Source organism: Herpailurus yagouaroundi, unplaced genomic scaffold (assembly GCF_014898765.1).
Source record: "Herpailurus yagouaroundi ecotype Mexico unplaced genomic scaffold, PumYag 29, whole genome shotgun sequence".
NCBI lineage: Eukaryota > Metazoa > Chordata > Mammalia > Carnivora > Felidae > Herpailurus > Herpailurus yagouaroundi.
This window is the reverse complement of record NW_024412377.1, coordinates 47,481,188-47,508,947: the sequence shown is the minus strand read 5'-3', so window position 1 is coordinate 47,508,947 and position 27,760 is coordinate 47,481,188. Positions and strand designations below refer to the sequence as shown.

Here is a 27,760-nt window from a genome sequence, read left to right as displayed (position 1 = left end):
AAAAAAAAAAAAAAAAAAAAAAAAAAAAAAAAAAAAAAACCAGAGACAGGAGAGATTTCTCTTTTGAGAGGTTCCTAAAACTTAAGAATAGGATTTCTCTGAGTCTCAGATTCCTCATCTCTAACACAATCAAGCTAGATGATGAATAGGGCCATTTCTACAACTAACAGTTCATCATTTAATCAAATTGAAAGTTAGACTTTACCTCTCAAGGAAGCTGAATACACAATAAAAGCTGAAGTCATTCCATGATTTTATTTTAAATATACAGACAGGGTTGCCTGGGTGGCTCCGTCAGTTAAGCATGGGACTTTGGCTCAGGGCATGATCTCACAGTTCGTGAGCTCAAGCCCCACCTCAGGCTCCCTGCTGTCAGCATGGAGCCCACTTCAGATCCTCTGTTCTCCTCTCTCTCTGCCCCTCCCATCCCTTCTCTCTCTCTCTCTCTCAAAAATAAATAAGTAAATAAATAGACAGACAAGCCAGAAGTATGTGAACCTTAATACTCAAACTATAGCGCTGGTCAGAAGAATGGCCAAGTCAGTACTGTGCTAACTCTAGGTGCCTGAGAAAGTCTGTGAAACACTTTGATAAGTCTGATGATTTCACATACTGTTATCTTGATCCAAGTCCTTTGGGGTCTTTTATTCTCTTCAAATGCGGGGGCAAAAAATATTTCATAGTTCCTCGTGAACACAAGTTTGAGAATCACTGCTATACATCAATGTTAACCATTCACTGTGAATTCATACTGAAATGTGCATTTCTAGAAATCACGTTTTCACCTTTGCACCTAGTGGAACCACACGTCACCTCCCACCATTACGGAGCGCAACCTCGTCTGAGGCGGGAGTGCTCTCCTCCATTCAAATGACGCTGTACCTCATTCCCCAAAGGGAATGACAAGTAATTGTCAACAATCATTGTAAAGGCACCAGATGGAAATTCATGGGAAAAATAAGTACATTTATAGTGCAGTGGGGGATTTCAAATATTCCTTTCAAATAGAGCCAATTAAGATACAGAACTCTGACAGAAGTTCCACTCCAGAGGAAGAAAAATAATGTGCTATCCATGTCACTATTTTAATTGGCTCCACAAAGAGAGCATTTTCTAACCATTTGAAATCAAATCCTGCCAGGATGCATAAAATGTACTCAGTTGTGTAGACCACACAATATGACTCTGAATGCCTCAACGCTTCCCAAGTGTCTTTTCAGAAAGTGACACTATCAAGTTGTTTAGGGGAAGGACCTAAGTGTCGCACAATCAGATAACCCTTCATGCTGTAATCAGACAGAGAAACCAGGAATCCAGAATTCATCTATACTGTTGCTGTGCATCTAGAAAAAAAGTGAATATAATGACCCAAATCTACTAAGAGATTATCTATATTTTATTTCAGGGTCTGAGTCCCTGCAAATCTAAGAGTAGCACTTTCTTTTTCCAGTGAATTAATGTACGCCCTTTAAAAATGCTTAAAAAGTGCCCCAAAACACATGAATACAAAATTCACAGAAGGGAAAACATGAGTGTCCACTACCTATGAGAAAGTACTCAGGCTTACCCTTAATCAGAAAAGTGCATACTAAAATAATTAATGTAGGGACACCTGTGTGGCTCAGTCAGTTTAGCATTTGGCTTCGGCCATGATTTCATGGTTCATGAGTTTGAGCCCTACAACAGGCTCTCTACTGTCAGCATGGAGCCTGCTTTGGATCCTCTGTCCCCCTGTCTCTCTCTGCTCCTCCCCCGCTCATTCTCTCTCTCTCTCTCTCTCTCTCTCTCTCTCTCTCTAATAAATGCAAAACTTAAAAAAATTTAAAAATCATGAATATGATATCCCTTCATACCCACTATAGAGGCAAATATGGAAAATCAGATCATACCAAGTATTGGCAAGGATGTGAGAGGACAAGCACTGATTTGGAGATTGTAAATTGGAACAGCTATATCCAAAGTCAATCTGGTCATTTCTAGATAAATTAAGTATGAATATTCACTATGGGTCAGAAGTCTCATATTTAAATATCTGGCCCATAGAATATCTCACATTGATTCCTAAGAGGCTTATAAGGGGACATATACAAGGATACTCAACAAAGGCAGCACTTCTGTGGCAACAGTGATCTGGAGACAAGCTAAAGGTCTATCAGTAAGCAAGTGGATAACTGAAGCTGTGGAAAACTTTGTATAGAATATAATTCAGAAACAACACACTCGGTTTCTAACAATAAGTTGGACAGACATCAAAAACATTGCTGAGTTGAAAAAAAGAAACACAAAACAAGATAAATAACAGCACATGATTTTTATGTAAATTAAAAGCCTACAGCCTCCAAAGCAGTACCATGCATTTCATAAGAATACCTGTAAATGTAGAGATACATAGAATCTTCAGGAGGAAGAGAATAAGCCTGGGGTTTGGAGCTGAAAGGAGATAACATACTAACACAAGTGACAGGAGTTGTTGGGCCCAGTAACGGAAATTCACTATGTGTTGAGGCGTGTTAGAAGCTCACATTTCTGCAACCAAGATTCAAAAGGAGGAAACAAAAAAATAATAATAATAAAAAGTTTCTTCTATGCCGCTGATTGTTTCACTTAAATTAATCCTTCCTACTTACAAAATACCATAGTCAACAATAAGAGTAAAACAAAAAATTCAGAGCATCAAATCCTCATTGAGTAACTTCTATGCATAGGACACTACTAGAAAGGCACCGACAAACTAGCCCACAGGCAATCGTCAGTTGTGTACTCACCATGTACGAGACACCAGACTGGACAAAGGATTAAAATATGAACCCACTCAAGTTCTGTCACTTTGGTTTCACTGGGTTTTAAAAATCTCAGAAATCTACACGGAGAGTATAAAATGATGAAAGTACACACACATTACAGTAGAGATCAAGAAAGCTTATTCAAACTAAGCTTGCCATACAACTTTTCCCAGCACCGCTCAATTCATTTTAAGAGCTCCTCTTTTGGAACTACCTTCAAAGTCTCTGGCACTTTATTTTGGAAATCCTCAATGGTGGCAAAGCTTATATTCGAAAGATGTAGTTCATGTTTTGGTAAGTATTGCCAAGCCATAAAATAACAACTTCTATGAGCGCAGTTCTTTAGGCTTTATAGAGTATTCTCATAAACTCTATTTTGGCAATGTGTTTCACAATCAGACAGAGAAAAAAAAATAATGATCAAGTGGGGATACTTGATAGAGACTTGGTAATAAAACAGTGAAAATGATTTCTTAATATGCCATGAAATGGCTCTACAGGCAAAGGCAAAAGCAAAATTGTTCCAAATTCATTTTAAACAATGGCTGCAACAGCCTAAAAATAAATGTAAAGACCTAACATCTAAGGTAACAAGATTAGACACTTAGGCTCTGGTATTTCTGTGTTAACTTCATTATATTTGAAAACTCAAGAGTGTTCACACAACTGCTAGATCTAATAACACTGCTGTGTAGAGCAAAAAGTGGCAAAGCTTGAAGGTCTCGGTTATATTCTCTTCTCTTCTAATTATAGTAAGTTCTTCTATAATGCTTATTCTGCTTCTGCAGACGTGTTGTAATGTAATTGATATGATAGAAAACAATTTGCATGTAACACAAGTTTTGCATTTGCATAGGCACAATTTTGTCCACCAGAAACACTATACTAGGTAAGCACAGAAACTCCATCCAGGTGAACGCAGCCATACAAGAAGACACAAAAGGCACGCACCTCAAATATCTAACAGCAACTAGTTCACTGTGTGCATTATCCCACAATGCTGTGTTTCACTGTTCTTTGGTAACTGTGAACTTGCCTGTATGAAAAAACCCTCTTTCAATGTCCTATTTATGTCAAAGTATCCAGATTCAAAAATGCCACAAAGTATATGCAGAAGGGAAGTCTTAAATCTTGAGAAAAAACTTGAAATAAGAATTTTGAGGCATCTGGGTGGCTCAGCCCATTAAATGTCCAACTTTAGCTCAGGTCACGATCTTACAGTTCATAGGTTCGAGCCCCACATCAGGCTCTGTGCTGACAATTCAGAGCCTGGAGCCTGCTTTGGATTCTGTGTCTGCCTCTCTCTCTGCCCCTTCCCTACTCTCTCTCTTTCTCTTTCTCTCTCTCTCTCTCTCTCTCTCTCTCTCTCTCCCCCTCCCTCCCTCAAAAAGAAATAAACATTAATTTTTTTTTTAAACTTGAAATAATAATTGTGAAAGCAAGAGAACATGTTGCTCTCCTGAGTAATGGGCATGAAGAAATCAGGATTGCAGACCATCAGAATCAATGTGGGGGTGGGGGGGAAGCTCTACAGATAGAACAATTCAACTGTTGTGAATTCATAAGGACACAGAAGTAGATGAAGAGAATATTGAGCAAATACAGCAAATAACAAACAGAAAAAAAAAAATCAGAAACAACCCTTTTCATGACCAAAGAGAAAGCACCATCTATCTAAGAAGACCTTAAGCTAAAACAGAAATTGCTAAATCCAGCACAAATGGCTCATTTTAGCGCTAGTGGTGGCAGGTGTGGTGGCCTCAAACATCTGTACAAATTTCCAAAACTGTCAGCTGTTGGGTGAAGCCACAAGTGAAGACAAAAACGCTGTAAAAATTTGTAGCAGCGCTACCAAAATTAATTACAGAATAAAGCTATCCATCGGATCAAATTTTCGATCTGATGAAACAAGTTATCAGTTATAAACATATGCCTCTAAGGCCCTAGTCTCAACAGCAGAAAAATATGCTCCAGAATGTAAGGCTGTAAAAGATAGCAAATGTGTATTACCCTCCTTAAACCACTTCACGATAACTCATCAGGAGGAACCCATTCGTTGTCCATCTTCAAAAGCAAATTCCAGATCTTTTTCAAGATAAAGTGCCATATTTACTGAAGTATTTGTGGACATGGCTGTGCTGCCGTTTTTGTTATGTTTCTACCCTTTGCTTGTGATGCCCCTAACCCCATTTTTACCATAAGCCCATGACTTTTATTGCTTAAATTTGCATAGTGTGGTTATTGTGAGTTCATATTGTTTTGTATTTCATATTATTGCATAACTGCCTGTATGTGACCCCCTATGTCACCATGCAGGGAATACCTGTTAATTTGATCTACTGAATAAATCTGCCATTCAAAAAACTGTCACTTCCCCAATATCAGGCATGAAATTTGATTTCTCCACAGTAGAAAGACACATGTGACCCCGTCCAGCCAACCCGAGTACCTTGAACCCTGGGCCATCATCATATTTGAACATGCGGTCCAAATAGAGCCAAATGGAGTCCTCCTAAACAACTATGTTTCCTGGAGCTACCAGAAAAGAACTGTCCTTATTTCTTCTGGGTCTCTAACAGTAAAAAAAACAAAAACATCTCACTGCCTAGCAGCCATCTTTGTAACCAAGAATGAAGAATAAATCCAACACAGAGTTTTAATAACATCATAGAAATTTCCGGATCTAATTTAGAAGCTAGTTTATATGCAGAGATTTTTTTTTTTAGCAACCTGAGCCAATATGTACCTAAAAGTTTTAGCTATTTTAAATAGAGTTTCTGTTACTGGGAAACCAAAAGCGCATTGATTAATATATGCTGCTCAGAGAAGCCTTTTGCGATGCCACAGATCCGACACTCCCCTATTATCTGTTCTACAAAACACTCTACTTCTCTTGTGGAGGAGTCATGGCACAGGTAATGGTGCTGGATTCCCCAGAGCACCATAAATTCCTCGAGGGTAGAGATTTTTGTCCGTTTACCACAATTTCCCAAGACCTCACCCAGCATTAGCGCCTCATGAAGGTTCAGTGAATGTCTGTTTAACAAATGAAGACTGAATGAGTGAACACTGGACCACTCAGAGCCTGTTTGCTCATCTCTAAAATAAAAAAGCAGGTGATTGTTGCCTGCCTTTTTTTTAATGGGGATCTCATAATCTAATGTATGTGAAAGTGCTGTGTTAGCTATGAAGCAATAATTGTTATTCATTCAGCATATACTTTGGTGCCCTAGTGAAGAGGAACATAATGGAGTTGATAAAAGCATGGGTGCAGAAGTCAGAGTGGACTGGAATAGTAGCACTGTATCTTAGTAGCTGTCTAATTTGAAACAAGTCATATATCTTCTCTGAGCCTGTCTCAGGGTTTTGTGAGCATTAAAAAAGTTAACACATTCAAAGCCCCTTAATTATATTTTAGGTATGCTATGTGCTCTATCAGATACACTGATAAAGCAAAAAAGGATTCTGTCCCCAAGAAGCTTACAGTCTAGGGGCGCCTGGGTGGCTCAGTTGGTTAAGCATCCGACTTTGGTTCAGGTCACGATCTCACAGTTCGCAAGTTTGAGCCCTGCGTCAGGCTCTGTGCTGAGAGCTCAGAGCCTGGAGCCTGCTTCAGATTCTGTGTCTCCCTCTCTTTCTGCCCCATCCCCACTCATGCTCTGTCTCTGTCTTAAAAATAAATAAAATATTAAAAAATTAAAAAAGAATCTTACAGTCTAGTAAGAAGACAAATCATGGGGGCGCCTGGGTGGCTCAGTCGGTTAAGCGTCCGACTTCGGCTCAGGTCACGATCTCGTGGTCCGTGAGTTTGAGCCCCGTGTCAGGCTCTGTGCTGACAGCTCAGAGCCTGAAGCCTGTTTCAGATTCTGTGTCTCCCTCTCTCTCTCTGCCCCTCCTCTGTTCATGCTCTGTCTCTCTCTGTCTCAAAAATAAATAAATGTTAAAAAAAAAATTTAAAAAAAAAAGAAGACAAATCATGTATATAAACAACTTGAACATAAGACAAAGTGGGTGCCCTAAAAGAGCTATGAAGTGCTATAAGACGTCACAGAGGATCATGAGAAGTCAATCACGCCAGTTTTTTTTCTGCCTTTTTTAATGTATTACCTTAAAAAAATTATTATTATAGGGGCGCCCGAGTGGCTCAGTCGGGCTCAGTCAGACTTCAGCTCAGGTCATGATCTCACGGTCTGTGAGTTCGAGCCCCGCATCGGGCTCTGGGCTGACAGCTCAGAGCCTGGAGCTTGCTTCAGATTCTGTGTCTCCCTCTCTCACTGCCCCTCCCACACTCATGCTCTGTCTCTCTCCCTATCTCAAAAATAAACATTTTAAAAATTTTTAAGAATTATTATTATAGTTTATATGCAATATTATGTTAGTTTCAGATACACAACATAGTGATTCAACAATTCTGTACATTATGCTATGCTCACCAGGATGAGTATTAGTTACCATCTGTTACTATGCAATGTTGTTATAATATCATGCACTGTGTTCCCTATTCTGTACTTTTTATCCCCATGACTTATTTATTTCATAACTGGTAGTTTGTACCTTTTAATCCCCATCACCTATTTCATCCACTCCACCCCCACCCCGCCTGCTCTGGGAACCACCAATTTGTTCTCTTTATTTATGAGTCTGTTTCTGTTTTTTGTTGCTGTTGCTCATTTGTTTGTTTTAGATTCCACATACAAGTGAAATGATACAGTATTTGTCTTTATCTGTTTGACTCACTTCACTTAGAAAAATACCCTCTGGTTCCATCCACATTGTCACAAATGGCAAGATCTCATTATTTTAATGGCTGAATAATATTCCACTGTGTACTTATATACCACATTTTCTTTATTCATCTATCAGGGGAAATCTGGGTTGCTTCCATATTTTGGATATTGTAAATAACACTGCAATAAACATAGAAGTACATACATTTTTTTGAATTAGTGTTTTCATTTTCTTTGGGTAAATTCCCAGTAGTAGCTCTCTCTAGTCCTTTAAAAGTAAACATTTTTCTCTTTCTGAAGTTACTAAAGTATCTTCATACAAAGTAGTATCTTCATCGTCAAGCAAGTCGTAAGAAACTCTTAGAAACAATGATATTAAGCTTCAACCACCGAATCTCCTATTGACATTGTTCTATATAGTAAATCCAAAAGCATTTAGATGGAAATTAGAAAAACTGTATACAAACTAAAAAAACAAAACAAAACGTGCATGGCTTCAATATGGACATCTCTGCCTACGTGATCTTGTTCTTATATCCTTTTGACTTCATCTCCTATTATTCTTTTTCCTCATTGACTTGTCTCCAAATTGCTGCTACCATCAAAGGATTCATAAGCTGCCAGGGGACCTTGGCAGGGTGAAATAACAGCCTCCAAAAATGTCCTTCATCTAATCTCTGGAGTCTGTGAATATTACCTTACATGGCAAATATTTTTGCATATGTGATTTTGCATATGTGATCAAGTTAAGGATCTAGAGATGGGGAGATTATCGTGGATCATCTGGGGGGGGGGGCCTGATAGAATCACAGGGGCGCTTATACAATAAACACAGGAGTCAAAAGAGAAAGCCATAGGGGTGCCTACTGGGTGGCTGAGTCTTTTGAGTGTCTGACTCTTAATTTCAGCTCAAGTCTTGATCTCATCAGGAGATTGAGCCCAGTGTTGGGCTCTGCATTGACAGCATGGAGCCTGCTTGGGACTCTCTGTCTTCCCTGCCCCTCTGCCCCTCCTCCACTCCCACATTCTCTCTCACACTTTCTCTCTCTCAAAAATAAATAAATACAACTTTAAAAGACAGACAGACAGACAGAGAAGACCATGTGATAATGGAAGCAGAGATTACAGTGATGTGTCTTGAGTGGAGGAAGAGAACATACGCCAAGAAATACAGGTGACGACTAGATTTGCAAGTAATTGCAAGTAATCAAATTCTTCCCTTTGAGTGTCTAGAAGGAATCAGCCCCGCTGACACCTTGACTTTAGCTCAGTGAAACTGCATTTGGACTTCTGACCTCCAGAACTGTTAATAAAGTCAACTTGTGTTGGGTAACCCACTAAGTTTCTGATGATTCCTTAAAACAGCCGCAGGAAATGACAACAGAGACAGGAAAAAGTGACCCCTGTTCTTTGATTTTTGGCTCTTATTTTTAATGAGAAAGAATGTTACAAAGCACCCAGATGACTCCCAACTGAGAGTTCATTTACAGATGGGTAGCAACTGGGTAAAAATTCTGAGAAGAGCTTTCTACCACAACAATTTCCTAAAAAAAAAAGCTAAAAGGCTAACTTCCAAAAGCACAAAAATATCTTGGAAGTCACCCAGGATTTTGAGCAAAGTTAAAATCCAACATCCTCAAGCTGAAAGAAATTTTCTCATTGTCTCCATTCTTACATGCTAACTTTATGAGAAAATGCATTCCAAACCTAAGTTGAGAACTGGAGAGGTAATGCATAATCATAAAGGAGTCCAATTTTTTATCAAGCACTCTAGAAGTCCATCATCCACGTGCCTGTTGTAATCTTTAAAGTCGACTCTGGAGTGAGGAGACAGGAACACACTCATTCTACTATTTCTGGACCACCGTCACCTCTCCACCCATATCCCATGCATACGTCACATGATCACCTTTTCCACTGCCTGCCTTTGCACATGCTGTTTCCTCGCTTGCGGTGTCCCTCTTCCATTTATTAAACCCAAGACCTAGTAAAAGGCATTCAATTTTATATATATTTTTTTAAGACTCAATTCAAATGTTGTCTCCTTCATTAGGTTTCTTTGACTCTAAGCCCTAGACCAGCTCCCTGCTTTTTGCTCCACCTGCCATCTTGGGACAGAGTATCATTAGGAGCTATGCCACTGTTCTGATTACTTGTCTATGCATCTGTTCCCCCAACTACCTGGAGGCCTCTCCTGGGCAATGACTATGCCCCTATTCCTCTCTGAATCCTAAATGCTCACCACTGTGCCTGGCACATAATGGGCGTGACAAAGGTTGGTTAAAGAAATCAAAGCATCAATGTAGCAACGTCAGGAAACCAGTCTCAATAACTTACACCTATCTCCGTGGTCTACTGTATATCTTCAAGACTTGCCTCCAAAAAACATTTGTTTCTAAAAATCAAACGTACACTTGAGAAAAAGTTGCCACAGTGGAGAATCTACAAAGCGATGTGTGACTAAAAGCTTGGCTTCCGGACTTAGACCCCCACTCAATCCACCTCTGCCACAGCCTCCACGACCTGACTCTTCTTACATCCTTTTGACTTCATCTCTTTCCCTCATTTACTTGCCTCCAAAGTGTTGCCCCTCCTGGAAACCTACCAGGTTTTCCTGAAGATAAAATGAGATAATAGGCACAAAAGCATTTGGAAATATCAAAGTGTTACACAGATAGTTGCTACCATGATGGCTAGCCCAAATAGCCAGTCTTTATAATATGGGGTAGCCAACTTACTCACTTACTCTGTCAATGCCCTTCCTTCCCCTGGAAGCAGCACCTTCTGATTCTGGGGCAGTTAATAGCTCCCCTCTCCCTCCCTATTCATTGGTCCAAACAAACAGGAGGTGTTGCCTTGTCCCAGGCAGAAGCAAGAGACAGAAAGGGCAAGTTCTGAAGTGTGGGGGACCCTGCGGGACCTGAGGCCCACTCTACCTCCCATGGCTTACCAACGTACATCAATATATTCCTGCTTCTGAATTTGGTCTCTGTCTCTTGGAACAAAGAGATTCCTGACTAACGTCCTTCACCACAAAGTAAAGAGGAGCAAATCCCTCAAGTTATTTCTTCACAACAATCAAATGAATAGGTTTCTCGAGCTATTTTTTTTCAACGTTTATTTATTTTTGGGACAGAGAGAGACAGAGCATGAACGGGGAGGGGCAGAGAGAGAGAGGGAGACACAGAATCGGAAACAGGCTCCAGGCTCTGAGCCATCAGCCCAGAGCCCGACACGGGGCTCGAACTCCCGGACCGCGAGATTGTGACCTGGCTGAAGTCGGACGCTTAACCGACTGCGCCACCCAGGCGCCCCTCGAGCTATTTTTTAAGGAGCATAGTACGAATATTTATCAGGCCTTGTGCTTATAAACATTATACTGCATTACAGATGAATCTAGAGAAAGACAAACACTTCCATATAATAAGTAGCAACATGGCAGAGCATGGCAGGAATCCAGGAAATCCGAATGTTAAAAGGATGCCTTCAGACAAGGGACTTTGACCCTCTGGAACTTGTTTTTTCATCCAGAAGATGCCAGGATCCGTCTATGTTCTAAACTACCAACAAACATATATTGTGTGGTTCAGAATACAGCAGCACTTCCCGAACTTTTTTTACGTCAAAAATTTAAATGTCTTTTAGTAAAGAAAAATGAAAGAACTTCTCCACGGGATTTAAATGAAAGTTCAAATATCCAGAATACTTAAGAGATCATTTCACAGTTTTTTTAAGGCAAAACCAGAGCCATCATTCAGTATATGATTAATGAACCGAAAATAGGAGATTACCAGGAAAGTTACCTTTTTATGAACTTATCTAGCTTGCTGGATAAAAACCGATAAAGAGAACTAAATTCATCCCCTGCTGAAGTGTGGCTAATTCTATAATCAATCACAGCCGCATCCTTCAATATGGCAACAAGTACTCACTGAGCAACAATTATATGCAGGACACTGTGACAGGTGCTGAGGGGAAGGCAGGAAGGGATAAACTGGATTTATAATCTCACCTCCCTGCTTAAAGTCCCCCCTCCCCCGACAACAGCATTGCACTTGGATGGAAATCCATGTTCGTTACATGACCTTTAAGGCCTGACTTTGAAGACTCCCACCTTCCGAGCATCTTCTGCCACTCTCTCCCTCAACCTCCCTCCTCCCAAGTCCTATTTCAGATCCCAGTACAGCCAAGCACTTTCTTGCTTCAGGAACTTTGAATATACTCCTACTTGATATTCCATCTGCCTGGAATGTTCTACTCCCACTCGCGCCATGGCTGGCTGGCTCCTTCCCTCCTGTTCGTGAGGTGGGAAGTAAAGGCGACTTTTTCCCAATCACACCCTCTCTCCTCCTGCACCCCACTGTCATCACTGTTATTCTCTTTCTCAGCCCCGTGTTCGTTCTCTTACCATGGCTTTCCCCAAGTGGTACTTGTATCTGCTTGTCTCCTTTGGCTCTGCCCGGGTGTGGGGAGGGGGCAGGGGTATGGAGGTCTGTTTTATCCAATGCCGTATCTTTAGTCCCCAGCACGGTACCAGATACACAGGAGTCACGCCATGAAGATTTACAGAATTAATGAGTGAATGAAAAAAGAAGATTCACAGAAATACAATAGCTGTAACATCAGGTAGTATACATTAAGTGTTTACAGGGTAGGACAAAAATGAGAAGCCGGTGTTTCAAGCAAAACCACGAAAGAGAAAAGCGCAAGTTCGGTCTTCTGTGAGGTATGCGAAACGACATAGTTGGTGAGACTGCATCTTGTACAGTCTTGAGGGCTAAACAAGGGAATCTGTATTTATTCCATGAGCAATGGGGATTTGTTTAAAGTTTCTGATAAGGAGAGTAAAATTGTTATATCTGTGCTTTAGAAGAATCTGTCTTATCATCGGTACAAATGTATGAAGGATAGAGACCAGAAGAGAATCATACCAGCAGGCCAGGCCAGTGTATCACAGAAGAATAAAAGAGTCAGAGCAGAGGTTCCTGGGTGGCTCGGTCAGTTAAGTGGCCGACTTCAGCTCAGGTCATGACCTCACTGTTCATGGTTTCAAGCCCCAAGACACGCTTTGTGCTGACACCTCAGAGCCTTGATCCTGCTTTGGATTCTGTGTCTCCCTCTCTCTCTGCCCCTCCCCTGCTTACACTCTGTCTCTCTCTCAAAATTAAACTGTAAATTTTTTTTAATTTTAAAAAAAAAGGGTCAAAGGAAAAAGTGAAACTACACAAAAGAACCTTTGCAATTGATTAGACAACGGAAAGCAAGAGAAGAAGTAGGTCCTCCCAGGGCTATGCCAAGGTTGAAAGTGGGAAAATCTGGGAAGAGTGAAGGTTCTGGGTTAGATAAGGGAGATAGTGACTTCAACCCTGGCTTTAAAGCCAAACAGAAGAGCCAGACTCCATGAGTTTGTTACCTGCAGCCATGTTCTCATTCTGCTATACAACTCTCTCTTCTACGTTGTTCTTTTTTTCTTTCTGTAATTGAATATGCATTTAGTTTTTATAAAATATGTACATTTATAAAACTGTATTTATAAAAATAATTTATAAAATTTATAAAACCTCCATTCACAGCCCAGAATATATATACCCATCATATATATATATCATATATATACCATATATATATATCATATATATATGTATACACATACATATATATATACACATATACATATATATATATATTTGTGTATTGTGAATATATATAGAGATCCTACTCATCTTTTTAAGGCAGCAATTTGGTCTTTCATTGTGGTATGGCCTTTAATATAGTCAGTCAATCTCCTACTGGGGGCTCTTTAAGATACTTTCATTTGTTACTATTGTAAGCAATACCTCAGGGAACACCCTTGAATACACATCTTTGTGCAGCTGTTTGGTTCATTTCTGCAAGCACATAGCAGAAGTAGTGAATGGGTCCACTTTTCTGGAAAGCACTTACAGGAGGGTCAGCAGAATTAAGAAGGGCATCAGGGACACAGCCTGGGGCCCAGCAACTCAGGCCTTCCTTTATGAGAGGATAACATGCAAATCAAGAGGAATATCTGGGGTGATTCACTGCAAGGTCAAACAGGTCTTTCTGTACAAAAGATACAGCATTTGTCACCCCAGCCCTTCAGAAGATGGACAGTTTTCTGTAAAATAAAGCCAGAACTTGAAAGAAAGGCCTCTCACAGTTTTTCTTTTCTTTTTTTCTTTTTTTTTTTTTTTTTTGGTTTTCTAATTTAGGCCCAACACCATGACTAACACTGTGTGACATTCCCGAACGATCCTAGTTACCTGCTCCTGGGTGCTCTCGCGGTGTTTGGTTCACACCTCAACTTTAGTACTTTTCCCACCAGATCATGACAATTGATTTATTTACCCACTTCCCAGTCTAGATTCTGAGCTTCCCAGGAACAGGGACCCTGCCTTACCCATTACTGTATCTCAGTGTCTAATGCAGAGTAAACTCTCAATAAGCATCTACTGTATGAATGAACGCTTGGACAAATGTATAAGTGAGTGAATACATGAGAGGCCACAGAGTAAAACTATTTCCAGTATTATTAGAAAGCATTTAGGGGGAAAGAGAGCTGCTGTTGTTGTTGCTTTAATGCTCTGCCACTATCAGATTCTCACTGCATCTCATAAAACTCAAGGAACTGGAGATCTATATAAAGAGGCAATCACTTTGCCTTCTAAGGACTGCCACATGGAGCGTGTGTGCTTCAGTCACCCTGGTGAAAATCACAGCAGGAGACCCTGTGCAAAGTGCATCCATCAGGCCCTAGCCTACCTCCGTGCAACTGCTGTTGGTCAGGAGCTGAAGCATCAGCCAAGTGACACACATGTGATCAAATACAATGTTTAGTATTCCCACATGCAAAGAGGCTACACATGACTCATGGGAATAAGGTCATGGGAGTGAGCAGGATGGGTAAAGACTGAAACCATGCCATAAGATGGACCATCACTCAACCTCCCCTTGGCTTCAAAATGCATATCTGTAAAATGGGCATAATGATAATTGCCTTACAGAGTTCGCAGGAACGAGTTAATATCTATAAAACTCAACACAATGCTTCAATCTCTACCTTTCAACAAACGTTCATGCAGCTAGTAGCTTGGACAAGATTCAAAAGACGTAATCATAAAAGCAAATCCATTTTGACTGCCACTGTCCCTAAAATCTGCCATGGTTTAGCTGAAGCCCTATCCTGGATAAAAATGTAAACAGTTCCAGTGATATTTCTCACCACTCTTAGAAAGCTTTGCCGTCACTCTAACTCTTTACTGAGAAATCAGCAAGTCCAGTCGACCAGGCAAAACACACAACATTCTTCTCTCCCAAGGCAGGGCCTCTCTCCCCTCCCCCACAAGCCACAGCCTTTGCCTTTGACATCTGCCTTTGACAATGGGTTGTGGTTCCCCAAGGCTTCCCTCTCTTGCTTACCTCCTTCCCCTCTAGGTAGCTGCTGTGTGTGACCTGTTTAAAGTCCATGTGGGAGGGGTTGGAGAGTTAACAGGGATGAAAACTCTTTCATGGATCCTACTGTCCTTTGATGGTTTCCTGTTGCCTGCACCAGGCAGATTTTTAAAACACTCCCTCTCTCTCTCTCTCTCTCATGCATAAGGTCATGGGTTCTCCCTGCTAGGTGCCTCCACTACGACTTCTCTTGGGTGGCTGAGCTTTTGCCCCTGGGGAAGCATCCCAGCCTCTTCCAGTAGTGCGGAGTCCTCACCCTGGCATGCTGCCCTCTTAAGCAGGAACCCTTTAAATGACCCCTGCCAATAGGCATGCCACAAGTTCTATATATCTCTCCAGGACTTTGCACCCCTTGGACCCCATAAGAGGGGAGGGCAGACACACCCAAGAGCAGCCCCCTTCTCCACAGGCTGCTTGAGTTTTCTTAGATGTGGGTCTGGCTCCAGACCTCTGCCCAAAGTGGTACCACTGATGACCTTCCTGCTGGACTTGAGGTGAGGGGGAGACATTCTCTATCACTCCCACTTGATGGTAGGCAGGAGCCGGGAATCTCAGCACAACATTTTCAAAGAAACCCTTACAAAAATATCTTCTTATTGTTTTTTATATTAACCCCCCTTGTGAGTGGGGGGTGTAATGGCCATCCAACTGATTTTGGGTTATCCACTTTGGAATCCTGCATATGGACCAGCGCCTCCTTTGCCCCTGTTGCATCTTGGTGCCTCAGAATTGGTGAATTTCGTGTCCTGTTACATTCATGACCACAAAAGTTCTTCTATATAGAAAATTAGATAGCCTATAAGGCTCCAGATTCAGCCAGTGTTTCTTAGAGTTTTTTCAACTCAGAACACTCCTTTATGAATAAACATTTATTTGCATTTACTTTTAAGGGAAAGTTTAAAGAAAAAAATGGCCTATGATCTGATCAGTCCATTCTAGTTGATGGCTTAGATACTAACTCTATGCACTTATTGTTTTCTCTCCCTGGAATGATCCCTTCACTCTCACTCCTAGGTCTTTGCATGGTTTTAAGCATGTCTGGGCTCACTGCTGTTCAGTTTCCAGCTCAACTATCACAGTGGCCTTGACTTATAGTGTCAGTTATTTTGTAGCACATATTCACTTGCATGCACTGTCCCCAGGCATCGAATATAACTCTCCACCCCACTGTTCACTTGGCTTGGCCACAGGACTTGCTTTGGCTGTGGGACATAAGCAGACAATGATGCAAACAAAGGCCTTCACCGGGCTTGCACAGTTGGGCTTGGCTCTTTTGCACTCTAGTGATTTATCATGAAAAGAGTCTCCCAGAAGAGCTGTTGTGCTTTCCACCCGGGACCCAGAATGAACAAATACAGCAAACTTCAGTGCAATCTGCAACCTGCAAACCCAGATGACTGACCCACAACTTCCTAGCCATGCCCAGCCTAGATCTGCTGAGTCACAGTTGACTAGCAGAATTGAACAACAGGATAAATGCTTGTGTTAAGGCATCATTTAGGGTGTTTTGGTTTTGTTTTGTTTATTGTATGGAGCATTTAAGGGGCAAGAATTGATGGTTATGCTATCTAAAATGGTCCTCCCTCTATTAATCTTTAACTCATTTTGTTATTTTTTTTTTTTAGCTCTTAGAACTCTCTGGTGTTTTCTTTTCTGTGTTTTCTTATTACTTTCTGTTTCTTCAGTAGTCTTAGTTTTCTGAAAGTTGGGATCTTGCCATTCTTATAGAGAGCATTACATTGCCCGGCACAGTAACCTTTCAAAAAATATTTGTGGAATAAATGACTGGATGATTAGTTATGCAACTTTAAAAAGCAGTAAGTACTAAGTGAAAGTTTAAGTCTCCCTTCCTGTGGTTTCTTTCCCCAAGGTAGCCTTTCTAGAATAATTTTTAGGTATCCTTCCAGGAGAAAAGAAAAGTCTATGTACATGTATAAGCACAAGGGAGGGGGGAGGGGGTCATAATTGAGAGAGAGGGATGTTTATTGTTTTTATAAGGTTCGGGGGCTGTTTCCATACTAACGGGATCACACTATTGTTAAATAACAAAAATGCAACTGAGTAAATTTTAAAGATCTCATTGGCTTTATTAATCAATTCATGAATTGAACAGCAAGCCTGTCTAGCAAGGAGAGGGGAGCTCCAAAGGGCTACAGAAAAGAAAAGGGTTTTAAAGTGAAAGAGGGAGTGGAAAAAAGGAAATTATTAACAAAGAATCCATTGTTTTAGGCAAGGTCACCCTAAGGGAAACGGAAGGGGTCTATGAGTAAATTTCCTAGCGCTGACCAGGAAATTCCCAGGTCGACTGGGTAAAGGTTACATTTCTGGGGGGCTGAAACTGCAGTCAGGTTAGGTATTAATTGGTTTACTAACTTGAGGCCTTAAAGCGACACCATTTGGGGCTTTGTGGTTTTCTTTTTAACACTATTCACTGTGCCCTTCATGTTGTTGTTGTTTTAACTTGAAATATATGTTGGAGATCTTCCAATATCCACACTGCTGTTTGTTCACATCAATGGCACAACGATACCCCACTGACTTAATTCAGCCACTCTGCCTTTAATGAGTCTTTTTTTTTTTCCGGTTCTATTTGGTTCTGTTATTACAAATGATGCTTCTGAAAACAACCTTGCATATTTCTCCTGAACGGAGATATAGCCCATCACACCAGTGACATTCTGAAACTCTGCCCTGGAGAGAGGAGGAACCCAACTTGTTGGGAATATCTAACTTTTGTGCCTTACCAGTTGAGAAGATTTTACAAGGCTTAACTCTCTATAGCTTGGTTAACAATATTCATTATTTCTCATTTCTTGGCTATAATATTATTTTCAGAATATTGCATATGAGTCTTTTCATCCATTGGCAGCCCCTCCTCCCTCTAACCCTCTAAAAAGCCAGCCTCCCTGGTTGAGAATTGCTATTGGGAAACATCAGGTTCCATTGTAATTCCTTCAGCCCAGAGATTAGAAAGTCCTGTACTCCCTCCTCTTCAAAGAGCACCGTGATCAAAACACCAGGGCCAGCTACAATGGTTTTAATCCCAATAACAAGAGAGTTTAACTGAAGAATTAAATGACCCCAAACAAAACTGAGGAAAAAGAACAAAGAATCAATTCTAAGCACACGTGAGGCAGATTTCTGCTCTGGGCATGTTATCTTTTCAACATCAGTGAGCAAGCTCCAGGTGCCAATTCAGCTGCTCTACCGGCAGTGTCTGCAGGGAGGAGGGGAAAGGAGAAACTGCAAATCAACAGTCTCTTCACCTTTGCTCTGCTCCTGACAACATGAATCTCACTCACCTACCCTGAGTGCTCTTGACGCCTAAAGAAATACACATGGCTGCTACCAAGCTGAAAATAGAATGAAGAACTAAGTATTGGGAGAACTTCTGTAATACAATGAACTGAATCACAATACACAGGTATGTTTCAAGACTGTGATACAGCTGGGGGCGCCTGGGAGGCTCAGTCCATGGTTAAGCGACAGACTTCAGCTCAGGTCATGATCTCACAGTTTGTTAGTTCAGGGCCCTAGCACTGGGCTCTGTGCTGACAGCTCAGAGCCTAGAGCCTGCTTCAGATTCTGTGTCTCCCTCTCTCTGTCCCTCCCCCACTCACATCTCTCTCTCTCTCTCTCTCTCTCTCTCTCTCTCTCTCTCTCTCTCACTCTGTCAAGAGTAAATAAATGTTAAAAAAAATAAATTAAAAAAAAAGTGATACAGCTTAACAAAAACCTTTAGAGCCACCATAAAGACTAAATGAGCCCCCGGCACACGGTAAGTGCTAAATAGCAGATACCTAGTATTATGATTACTACTATTATTATTATTAAAATAAGCAAAGGTACACTGCAAACTGTAAAGTACCATAGATGATAACGTTATTGTTAAGAGAGAGCAATTTTGTGAAAATCAAAGATGTTAGTGTTTTTTATAGTGGGTTAGCAGACAGGTCAGAAAAATCACCGAAATTTTTATGGGAAGGGACATTAAGCTTCATTTCATTCAAATGTCTTTTTTTTTTCCATCTGGGTAAACCTAAAGTCCAGATGTGACTTGTATATCGCCACCAGCTGGTCAGCGCTTGAGCTAGCTGGTAATCTTTCACAGTGGTCGGGCCCTGGATTTGTTTTGTCCATCCCCAACCAGCCTGGGTGTGCCCAGGAAAGGGAAGGAGCCAATCAGGAGGAGTATAGTTGTATAGTGACACCTTGGCACAGGCTTCAGAGCCAAACACAAGAGATACCCCCACCCCAGCTCGGCCATTTAGTGACTGTTTGGACTTGGACTTGGCCAAGTTAATTTCACTTTCCTGAGACTCAGGTGTCTCATGTGTGCTATATAATGAGGGCTCAGCAATTGGCAGGCACGATGACCATTATGATGCCGGTGGTGATGGCCGTGACAATGGAGAGGATCATAGAGAGGCTAACAGGGAGGAGGCTAAGAAGAACAGTGGAAACTGCTCGTGGGTCAGTTCCCAGAAGTTGCTTTGTCTTAAGGCAGATTAATGAAATTCATGTACACAGACAGGATAGGAGTTACCTCACAAAAAAGTTTCCTGGTCCTGGCAGAAAAGCCGGAAGCTGTTTGACCCAATGAATTTGATAATAGCTGAGGAGTAATTGATGGCAACTAAGATCTGGAGATCAACAAAGGGCTGGGAGTTGAAACCAAGTGACCTCTTCAGTGGGTTCAAGAGAAGATAAGAAAGGCAAAAGTGTGTGTTAAAACAGAGTACTTCACTAGTTAATAATACATCTGATCATTTACTTCCTGATGGTGAACATCTCACCATAATTACTCTTGTCAGTGAAATATGCACACTGCTGACTTATGGATTCAAAGAATAGGACACCCTTGTCCACATGCACTCCTGTACACAGAAAGTCCTAAGTAATTAATAAAGACAAGCATCATTATTTTGCATCATTATAGCCTGTGAAGAATGTGTTACACTCTGGAAGGAAGAAGAAAAAAGAAAAAGTAAAACAAATAAGCACTAGAGAGAAAAAGAGGCAGGAGACGGGACAGAGAGAGAGGTGATATGAATCACTTGTAACACAGTAATGTTCTGTATTAGACATAAATAAAATATTAATTTCAGCCCCTTGGCTATGATACAAAAAATATTTTCTCTGCCAAGGTTAATGTCTAAATACTACCATGCAAATTCAGTGCAAGAAAGTTTGGGACAAATTGGAGGCTACGTCACATCTTGAAAAGTTTCTCAGCCATAGTTCCGTGACCAAATACCACAGTAAATGGACCACCAACTCCCTGAAGACAATGAAAGCGTAAAATAGAAGGCTATTAGCCTTTCAGAATGGATCATATTCATAAGGAGAGAGGGGGGGGAAAGCCACAATCACTCTAGACCACATGAAATGAGAAACTACACTTGGCAAATTATCTTTCTGCAAATTTTACTCATGTAATGACAAAACTCTCAATGACTTCAATCATCAAGATGTATCAAAGTTGGACACAAAAAACTATCCTTCCCCTGCCAACAGCAGAGGAAACAGTAAATTTAGGGGTGAGCACACATCTACAGAGGTGATTAGCAACGAGGAAAGTCACTTTGCCACCGATGTTCTATCCTGGCCCTACGCGTAACTCAGAACCAACCTAAACATGATGGGGAACTTCAATTCAAGGTGTTCACGTAGGAGACTCAACAGCTGAATGAGGAGCAGACACACAACACCAGACCAGAGCTGGATGGGCTGTAGAGGTCATCCAAATCTACCGGAGAGTTTGAGAACAGAGAAAGAACTCAGATCCTAAAGAAGATGCACCCAACACCCTGTACAATTTGGGGCAGGTTCCTTACAGCTATTGTTGTCAACCACAGTAAGCAAAGGATGAGACAAGAAACAGCAGTGTCCACCTTTTGCTCCCAGAGATACTTGATTTTGCCACCTGGCTTTGCCATTTAGAAACTGCTTGTGGCTAAATGAGGCATCTGAGATCTCCAAGATCTGAGACCTTTCCATTTCCGAATTTACTATCACGAGCCCCATTGACAGTTATCAAGATCAAATGGGGTAATTTATACAAAACCTTCAGCACGGATCTGGCACATAGGAAGACGGATAAAAGACTGCTTAATTTGTGGGGCTATTGTAAGAATTAAATAAGTTGTAATGCAGTGCCTACCCTATAGTAGATACTCAATAAATACTAGCTCATTGTTACTATATAGACATAACAAGCCCTTGACATGGAATCTCACTCACCTACCCAGGGTGCTCCTGACACCTAAAGAAATACACACGGCTGCTACCAAGTTGAAAATAGAATAAAGAACTAAGTATTAGAGAACTGCTATAATACAATGAACTAACTGTACAAGGCTCTAAGCCTTCCATGATTAGGTAACCTTTGTTTCTTGTTACTTAAACTTCAACCTGGGTTTCCTGTCTCCCAGCCCAGAATGTTGGCTCCCACCCTGCTTAGAAACTGAGTCAGAACACACAACCCCAAGTCAGAAGCCCCAGTGAGGCGCTGAGGACCAGCTTCCCACCTACCCCTGCACAGGGCCTTCCATCGCAGCCTGCGGCCCACAGCTGACAGACAGCCCTGGTATCGGGCACCACTTCCTGTGGAAAAGGATGGACAGACACACACATCCAGTTCTGGCATTTACCCCGGAAACCTGAGATGTAATTGAGGTTTGAGACGCTTTGAGGAAGGGTCAGGTTGATGCTACACCCGTGCCATCTTTGTGGTTGACATCTCACCACATCAGTGTGTGCAACTCACGCCTATCTCAGGCAAAAGCTTCGGGGTGAGGTAGATGCCATTTCTTGGACAGCTTCTCCAGGATGTGCTCAATATTAATGAGCTATACTTAAAAAATGCTCGGCGTTTCTCATAAACCGGTAATGTTTCTAGACTAATTCTCATCACATACAGCTGCAATAGTAGATGGGCCACAGTGACCAAAACAATAGCTAATCCTTACTGAATGGTTAATTGTGGACCAGAAACTTTATTTTCAACATAATCACACTCAATCCCTACACCAACTCGAGGGGGCCGGTGCTGAAACTTATCAGGCTTCAAGTGACATTTGCAGGACCTTTTATTGACCAACATATCAACAATTCTTCCCCCCACCATGGGGGGTTTCCACCCAGGGGGCCATGGGAAGAGGAGAAAAGACCAACCTGTGCAATAAAAGACTATCACCTAGCAACAAGGCAAGAGCTTTTTATAATAAAAATAAGTTTCAGGGCACCTGGGTGGCTCAGTCGGTTAATGGTCTGACTTTGGCTCAGGTCATGATCTCACCCTTTGTGAATTCGAGCCCCACATCAGGCACTGCACTGACAGCACAGAGCCTGCTTCGGATCCTCTGTCTCCCACTCTCTCTGCTCCTCCCCTGCTCGTGCTCTCTCTCTCTCTCTCTCTCTCTCAAAACTAAATAAACATTAAACAAACAAACAAAAAAAAAAAAACAGTAAGTCTCATTCCAAGTACAGCTCAAACTCCCCTCCCCCTTTCCGGACCTCCAGGTGACCTTCACATGTGTCTCAACGGGTGCACCGCGTTTCTCAGGAAAATGCCTCAGTCCACACATGCTTCTGCGTGCTGATCTAAGAATGGCCAGCGTTGTTTTATATGAGTGAGATCAGCACTCTTTATTATTGCTGCCCCCACTTTATAAATGAAGCACTGAGCCAGGAAGTTCGCAAGGCCACACAGCTGGTAAGTGCCAGAAGGAGCACCCGAACCCCGGGCGGGTTGACTCCAGAGCCCACACTTCTCATCATTAGATGCACACTCTGTAATTGAACAAATGGCAAGATGTGAATACCAGCCAGGTGGTGAAAATTATGGCTAAGTTTAAATCACCAAACTGCAGTTCTATTGTTTTTTGGGGTTTTTTTCCGCCGTGACTATGAAAAGGAAGGATGCAAGTACCATTCATGTATTTAACCACCGTCAATTGCGCACCAAATATCTACCCAGCACTCTGCTCATCTCAGGACCATAAACATTAACAAACTGAGTGCCAGCTCCTGAGTAACTCACAGTCTGGAGGTGGATAAATCGCTGTAAAAAAAAAAGAGTTATATAAAAGGAAATCAGTGTGTTCTCAGAGATCTTGTCAGGGTTACAAGAACACAGAAAGACCCGGCCTACCCCCCAGGCATGCCCATGAACACAGAAGGAAAAGAAAGGCTCAGTGAAAGTCTAGCCATAAAAAAGAACCATAAGAGATAGTCCTTTTTTAATTTACCCATCACTATGCATTAGCTACAGCATCCTCAGCTAGGACAACACGTTGGTTGATCTCCTGACTTACAGAGAAGGGCCAAGTATATGTTTTCCCCACAAATTAAGTGACTCCACCATAATGTGTTTCATGATGTTAGATTGGAGAGGTCTGATTCTTCTATTAGTCTCATAGAATAGGTCTCAGAACAGTACAAACAGAAATGAAATAAAGTATCGAGTCCCAGGATATGAGAATGTTATTTTCATAGTTTATGTGAATCCGCCCAGGTAGGGCACAGTAAGTTGCTAATCTTTTTGTTGTAATAAATGTGTTTACCAGCTAGGAGAATGCAGCTTGATTCAATGTCTCATAGAGCACTCAATTTTGGTAAATTAAAGTTAATAACATTTCTCCATGAGCTATGATAACACATCTCGTGGTGAGTCACAAGGAAAATGCACCGAGTTGTACGGAAAGGTACCAACAGGAGCGTCGTGCACCCCAGCAGTCTCTCGCCTCGAGGACACAAAGGTTAACGTGTGTTCTCATCACAGTTCAGAGGTAGGTGGCTGTATGTCGCCCACTTCTCTGGATTCTATCCAGCTGTCATGGCTGCAAAACTGGGCTGACAGTAAGCCAAAAATCCTATCTAGAAAGACATCAAATGCAGAAAGTCGAGGGAGAATTGTAAGTAGAAGGTTAGAAATAATTACAACTACTACTAAGCATGAAATTAAGCCGTATGCAATGAAACGCATTATTGATAAACTTTCAGTTATCAATTAAGGCTAGAAAAACTCCATTGCCTCTCCCCTGTCTGTTGAAAAGCATAAATGAAGCTCACTTTTGAACAAAGTTTTTTAACGCTAAGAAGTGGTTTAAAAATAGAGTGTTTAATGGTCCACTTTATAATTGATGTCATAACATACACTGCTCCAGAGCCAACACAATACACTGCAGTGTGATCATTTGCATAATTGTATAGTTCTCTGGGACTCCGTTCAAACTCATGTTCCCTCCTCTCTCCTACTCCCTCATGCTGGTGATTGGAAGCAGGGGATCTCCTCCCTCTGTGCCTGTGTGTCTTAACTCTGCAACTCTTGCCCGTTTAATTAGTCCTCTTTCTGTGGTGGGTGTCAAAAATTGTAGGGCAGGCTGTCCATGGCCATCTTGCTCTGTCTGAAGCCAAACTCACACTTAATTATAGTCCCTTATACTTGAACCTTTCTCCATTTACTCAATGTTCTCATTGTCCATGATCTCATCTGGCTTTCACAACATCTCCTTGGGAAAGACAGGGCAGAGATTATGATTCTCAGTTTAGAGATGAGGGGACAGAAGATGAGAGGAGCACTCAAGGCCATGTTAGGTGAACAGCAAGCTTGGGATTGAAGATGCCAGTTCAGTTTTTTCTAGAATATGTTGCGTGCCTCGTAATTCAAGAAGTGTTTTACCCTGGTACTTCACACATGGTCTGTAAACTCAAGTAAGGAATATGAGTGAATATTATGACTGAATCATATCGGTGCAAGACAGCAGGGAATGGTGGGGACTATGGCGAAGTGGTAAGCATTTGGGGAGAACTCTGTCTAAAAAAGCATGCCAATTCAAAACAATTTTAAATAGGATATGGGTCAAAAGACAACACACTTAAGGATGGGTAGAAGAGGCCATAAATCTGGACCTTGAGCAGGCGGTGGTGATTCCTGCATTATACGTATTTGTCAGTACGTATCTAAGGAATAAAAGCTCCCAATGCACACAGAGGCACACCTGGGAACCATATTCCTCCAACAACTGAGAAATGAATTCCCAATAGGAAACCTGTCCTTGGTCTTGAGGCTTCACAGTCTACTGAGAAATGATGGGCAGACCCATCAAAACATCACCCCCTCAGGGAAGCCACTCTTCAACTCCTCCCAGTCAGAGTTAGGCAGGTTTTCTTCAGAACTCTCCTAGCCCTTTGCACACACTGGGATGAGAAATAATTCTGTGTGCAATGCGAGAGAAACTGTGTAGCGATTTTGCTTCTAAACTTACCTTAGCATAAAGCCTTCCTGGCACTCGATAATGTTTGGCCATGAATTACAGAAGGTTTCGATAAAACTCAAGTCCTCTGAAGGCAAACAAACAAAAGGAAGAGAGGTAGTTGAGATGAGATGGTTTCTGGCTGTAAGAGGAGCGACGACACTGAGCACTTACTCTAGGTTCTTCAAGATGCAGCAAAGGCTAGAGGTTAAGGGCATGGTATTAGAGGCAAGGTAACCTGAATGCAAATTACGGCACCGGTTCCAATGTGCTGCCTTATAGTAAGCAAAGGCTCTAAAACGGCTCCGCGCTTCATTTTCCTCTTCCATAAGAAAGGAATAATGATGCCCACTTCACAGTGCCATCACAAGGATTCAGTGTAGAGTAAGTGTTCCCTTCATTCATGATTTAATTCATTCAGCAAATATTGATGGAGTGTCTATGATCTTAAGGCAACTACTAGGTGCAGAGGATACAGGGCTAGTCCTTGACCTCATGCAGTTTTCATTCTAGCAGATAAGATGGAGATTGATTAAATAATCACACAAATCAATACAAAATTATAACTGTGATAAGTGTTTTGAGGGAGACATTTATGGCCCTATGAGTTTGGGGGTGGGGGAATCAGACCTGACTGGGGAGGCTAAGGGTCAGGGAAAAAAAGGAAATAGCTGAGGGTACCTGGGTGGCTCAGTCGGTTACGTGTCCGACTCTTGGTTTGGGCTCAGGTCATGATTTCACGGGTTCATGAGTTCAAGCCCCGCATTGGATTCTGTGCTGACAACGCAGAGCCTGTTTGGGATTCTCTCTCTCCCTCTCTCTCTGCCCCTCCTCTGCTCACACTGTCTGTTTCTCTCAAAAATAAATAAACTTTAAAAACATTTATTTAACGATTAAAAAAAGGAAGTAGCTGGAGAGCAGGAGAAATCTGAAAAATGAGTAGGCATTCATCAGTTGGGAACAGGAGACAAGACTGAGCAGAAACACAGCCTTAGTGAGGGTCCCCTGGGAGACAGTGAGTCAGAGCAGGACACATAAATTATAACAAAGTTAGGATACTTGAGTGATGCAAGCCATGGGGAGCATGGCTGATAATACTGAAGTTAGGTAGCAGAGACCACACCATGCAGAAACCTGTGGACTATTGCTTTTTTGTATGTTTATTTTTGAGAGAGAGAGAGTCAGGGGTGGGCAGGGCACAGAGAGAGAGACACACACAGAATCTGAAGCAGGGTCCAGGCTCTGAGCTGTCAGCACAGAGTTAGACGTGGGGCTCGAATTGATAGCCACGAGATCATGACCTGAGCTAAAGTCAGACGTTCAAATGACTGAGCCACCCAGGCGCCCTGGAGTATGAGCAATGAAGAGCCTTGGAACTGGTCAGATCATATTAACTTCAGAAATCTATCACTCTAGCTATATGGCATGTGGAGAATTAGGCATTGGGGGGGGGGGGAGGCGGGAAGTTAAATGGACATTATGTTCCACCAGATAATAACAAGTGGTCCTTTAGGCTATAGTGTTGGCAATGAGATGAAGGAAAGCGGAATAGGGCTTAGTGTTATTTAAATAACCCTTGTTATTATTGCTGTTACAGATATTACATGCATTATCTCATTTAATCCTCATAAAATCTCAGTAGGGAAGACCACTAGTCTCATTAAGTATAGAGAAAACAAGATCTTGAAGAGATCATGTGGTTTGCTCAGGGTCAAATGGTTGCCCATAGGCTTGACTTCAAAGTACTCTGCACTATCCCAAATTGCCTTTGGATAAGCAGGCTACAAAATAAAGGTAGTAATGCCTTAGAAGATGGCACCAAGTGAGTCAAAACTGTAACATAAGAGGGGTGCCTGGGTGGCTCACTCGGTTAAGCATCCAACTCTTGATTTCAGATCAGGTCATGTTTTCACGGTTTGTGAGCTCGAGCCCCACATCGGGCTCTGTGCTGATATATGGGGCCTGCTTGGGGGTCTGTCCCTGTCTGTCTGCCCCTCCCCCACTTGCTCTCAATCTCTCTCTCAAATGCCCTCTCTCTCAAAATAAATAAAAATAAAACTTAAAAAATGTAATATAAGAAAGGGTTGAACCTTGGCTTTTATTTGAACAAAAGAATGTTTTTTGTTTTTTTTTTTAATTTTAGAGCCTTGATCTGTATCACAAACAAATATAGTCATTTCAAAGTTATATAGCAATTTTGAGACAGAAGCTGTCAGGGTGCTCATGTACATAGATCAAAGAGTACCAAAAACAAAACAAAACATGTGAACTCCTATCCACTGACAATTTGTCAAATTCAAAAATGTAGAACTCCTGTTGGTGAATATTTTTACCACCCACTTCCCTAAAACCATGCAATGGTTTCTTATTATCATCATTGAAAATAAATGTAGCCATGATTTAATTTTGTGTACATTTTTTTACGTTTTTATTTCTTTATTTTGTGAGAGACAGAGACAGCACAAGTGGGGGAAGATCAGAGAGACAGGGAGAGAGAGAATCCCAAGCAGGCTCCGTGCTG

At 41.6% G+C, this 27,760-nt stretch overlaps 1 protein-coding gene and 1 long non-coding RNA gene across 2 annotated transcripts in view; one reads left to right on the top strand and one right to left on the bottom strand.

Moving 5' to 3' along the window:
- Nucleotides 1-13,104, top strand: part of LOC121009772 (uncharacterized) — a 15,345-nt gene extending 2,241 nt beyond the window's left edge. Inside the window, exons 2-3 of the long non-coding RNA XR_005780827.1 lie at nt 6,294-6,296; nt 13,089-13,104. This is a non-coding gene — a long non-coding RNA (uncharacterized LOC121009772). The remainder of the gene's footprint in view (nt 1-6,293; nt 6,297-13,088) is intronic.
- SGCD (sarcoglycan delta) overlaps nt 1-27,760 on the bottom strand; it is a 944,201-nt gene that overhangs the window by 895,482 nt on the left and 20,959 nt on the right. The gene's annotated exons all lie outside the window — the stretch shown is intronic.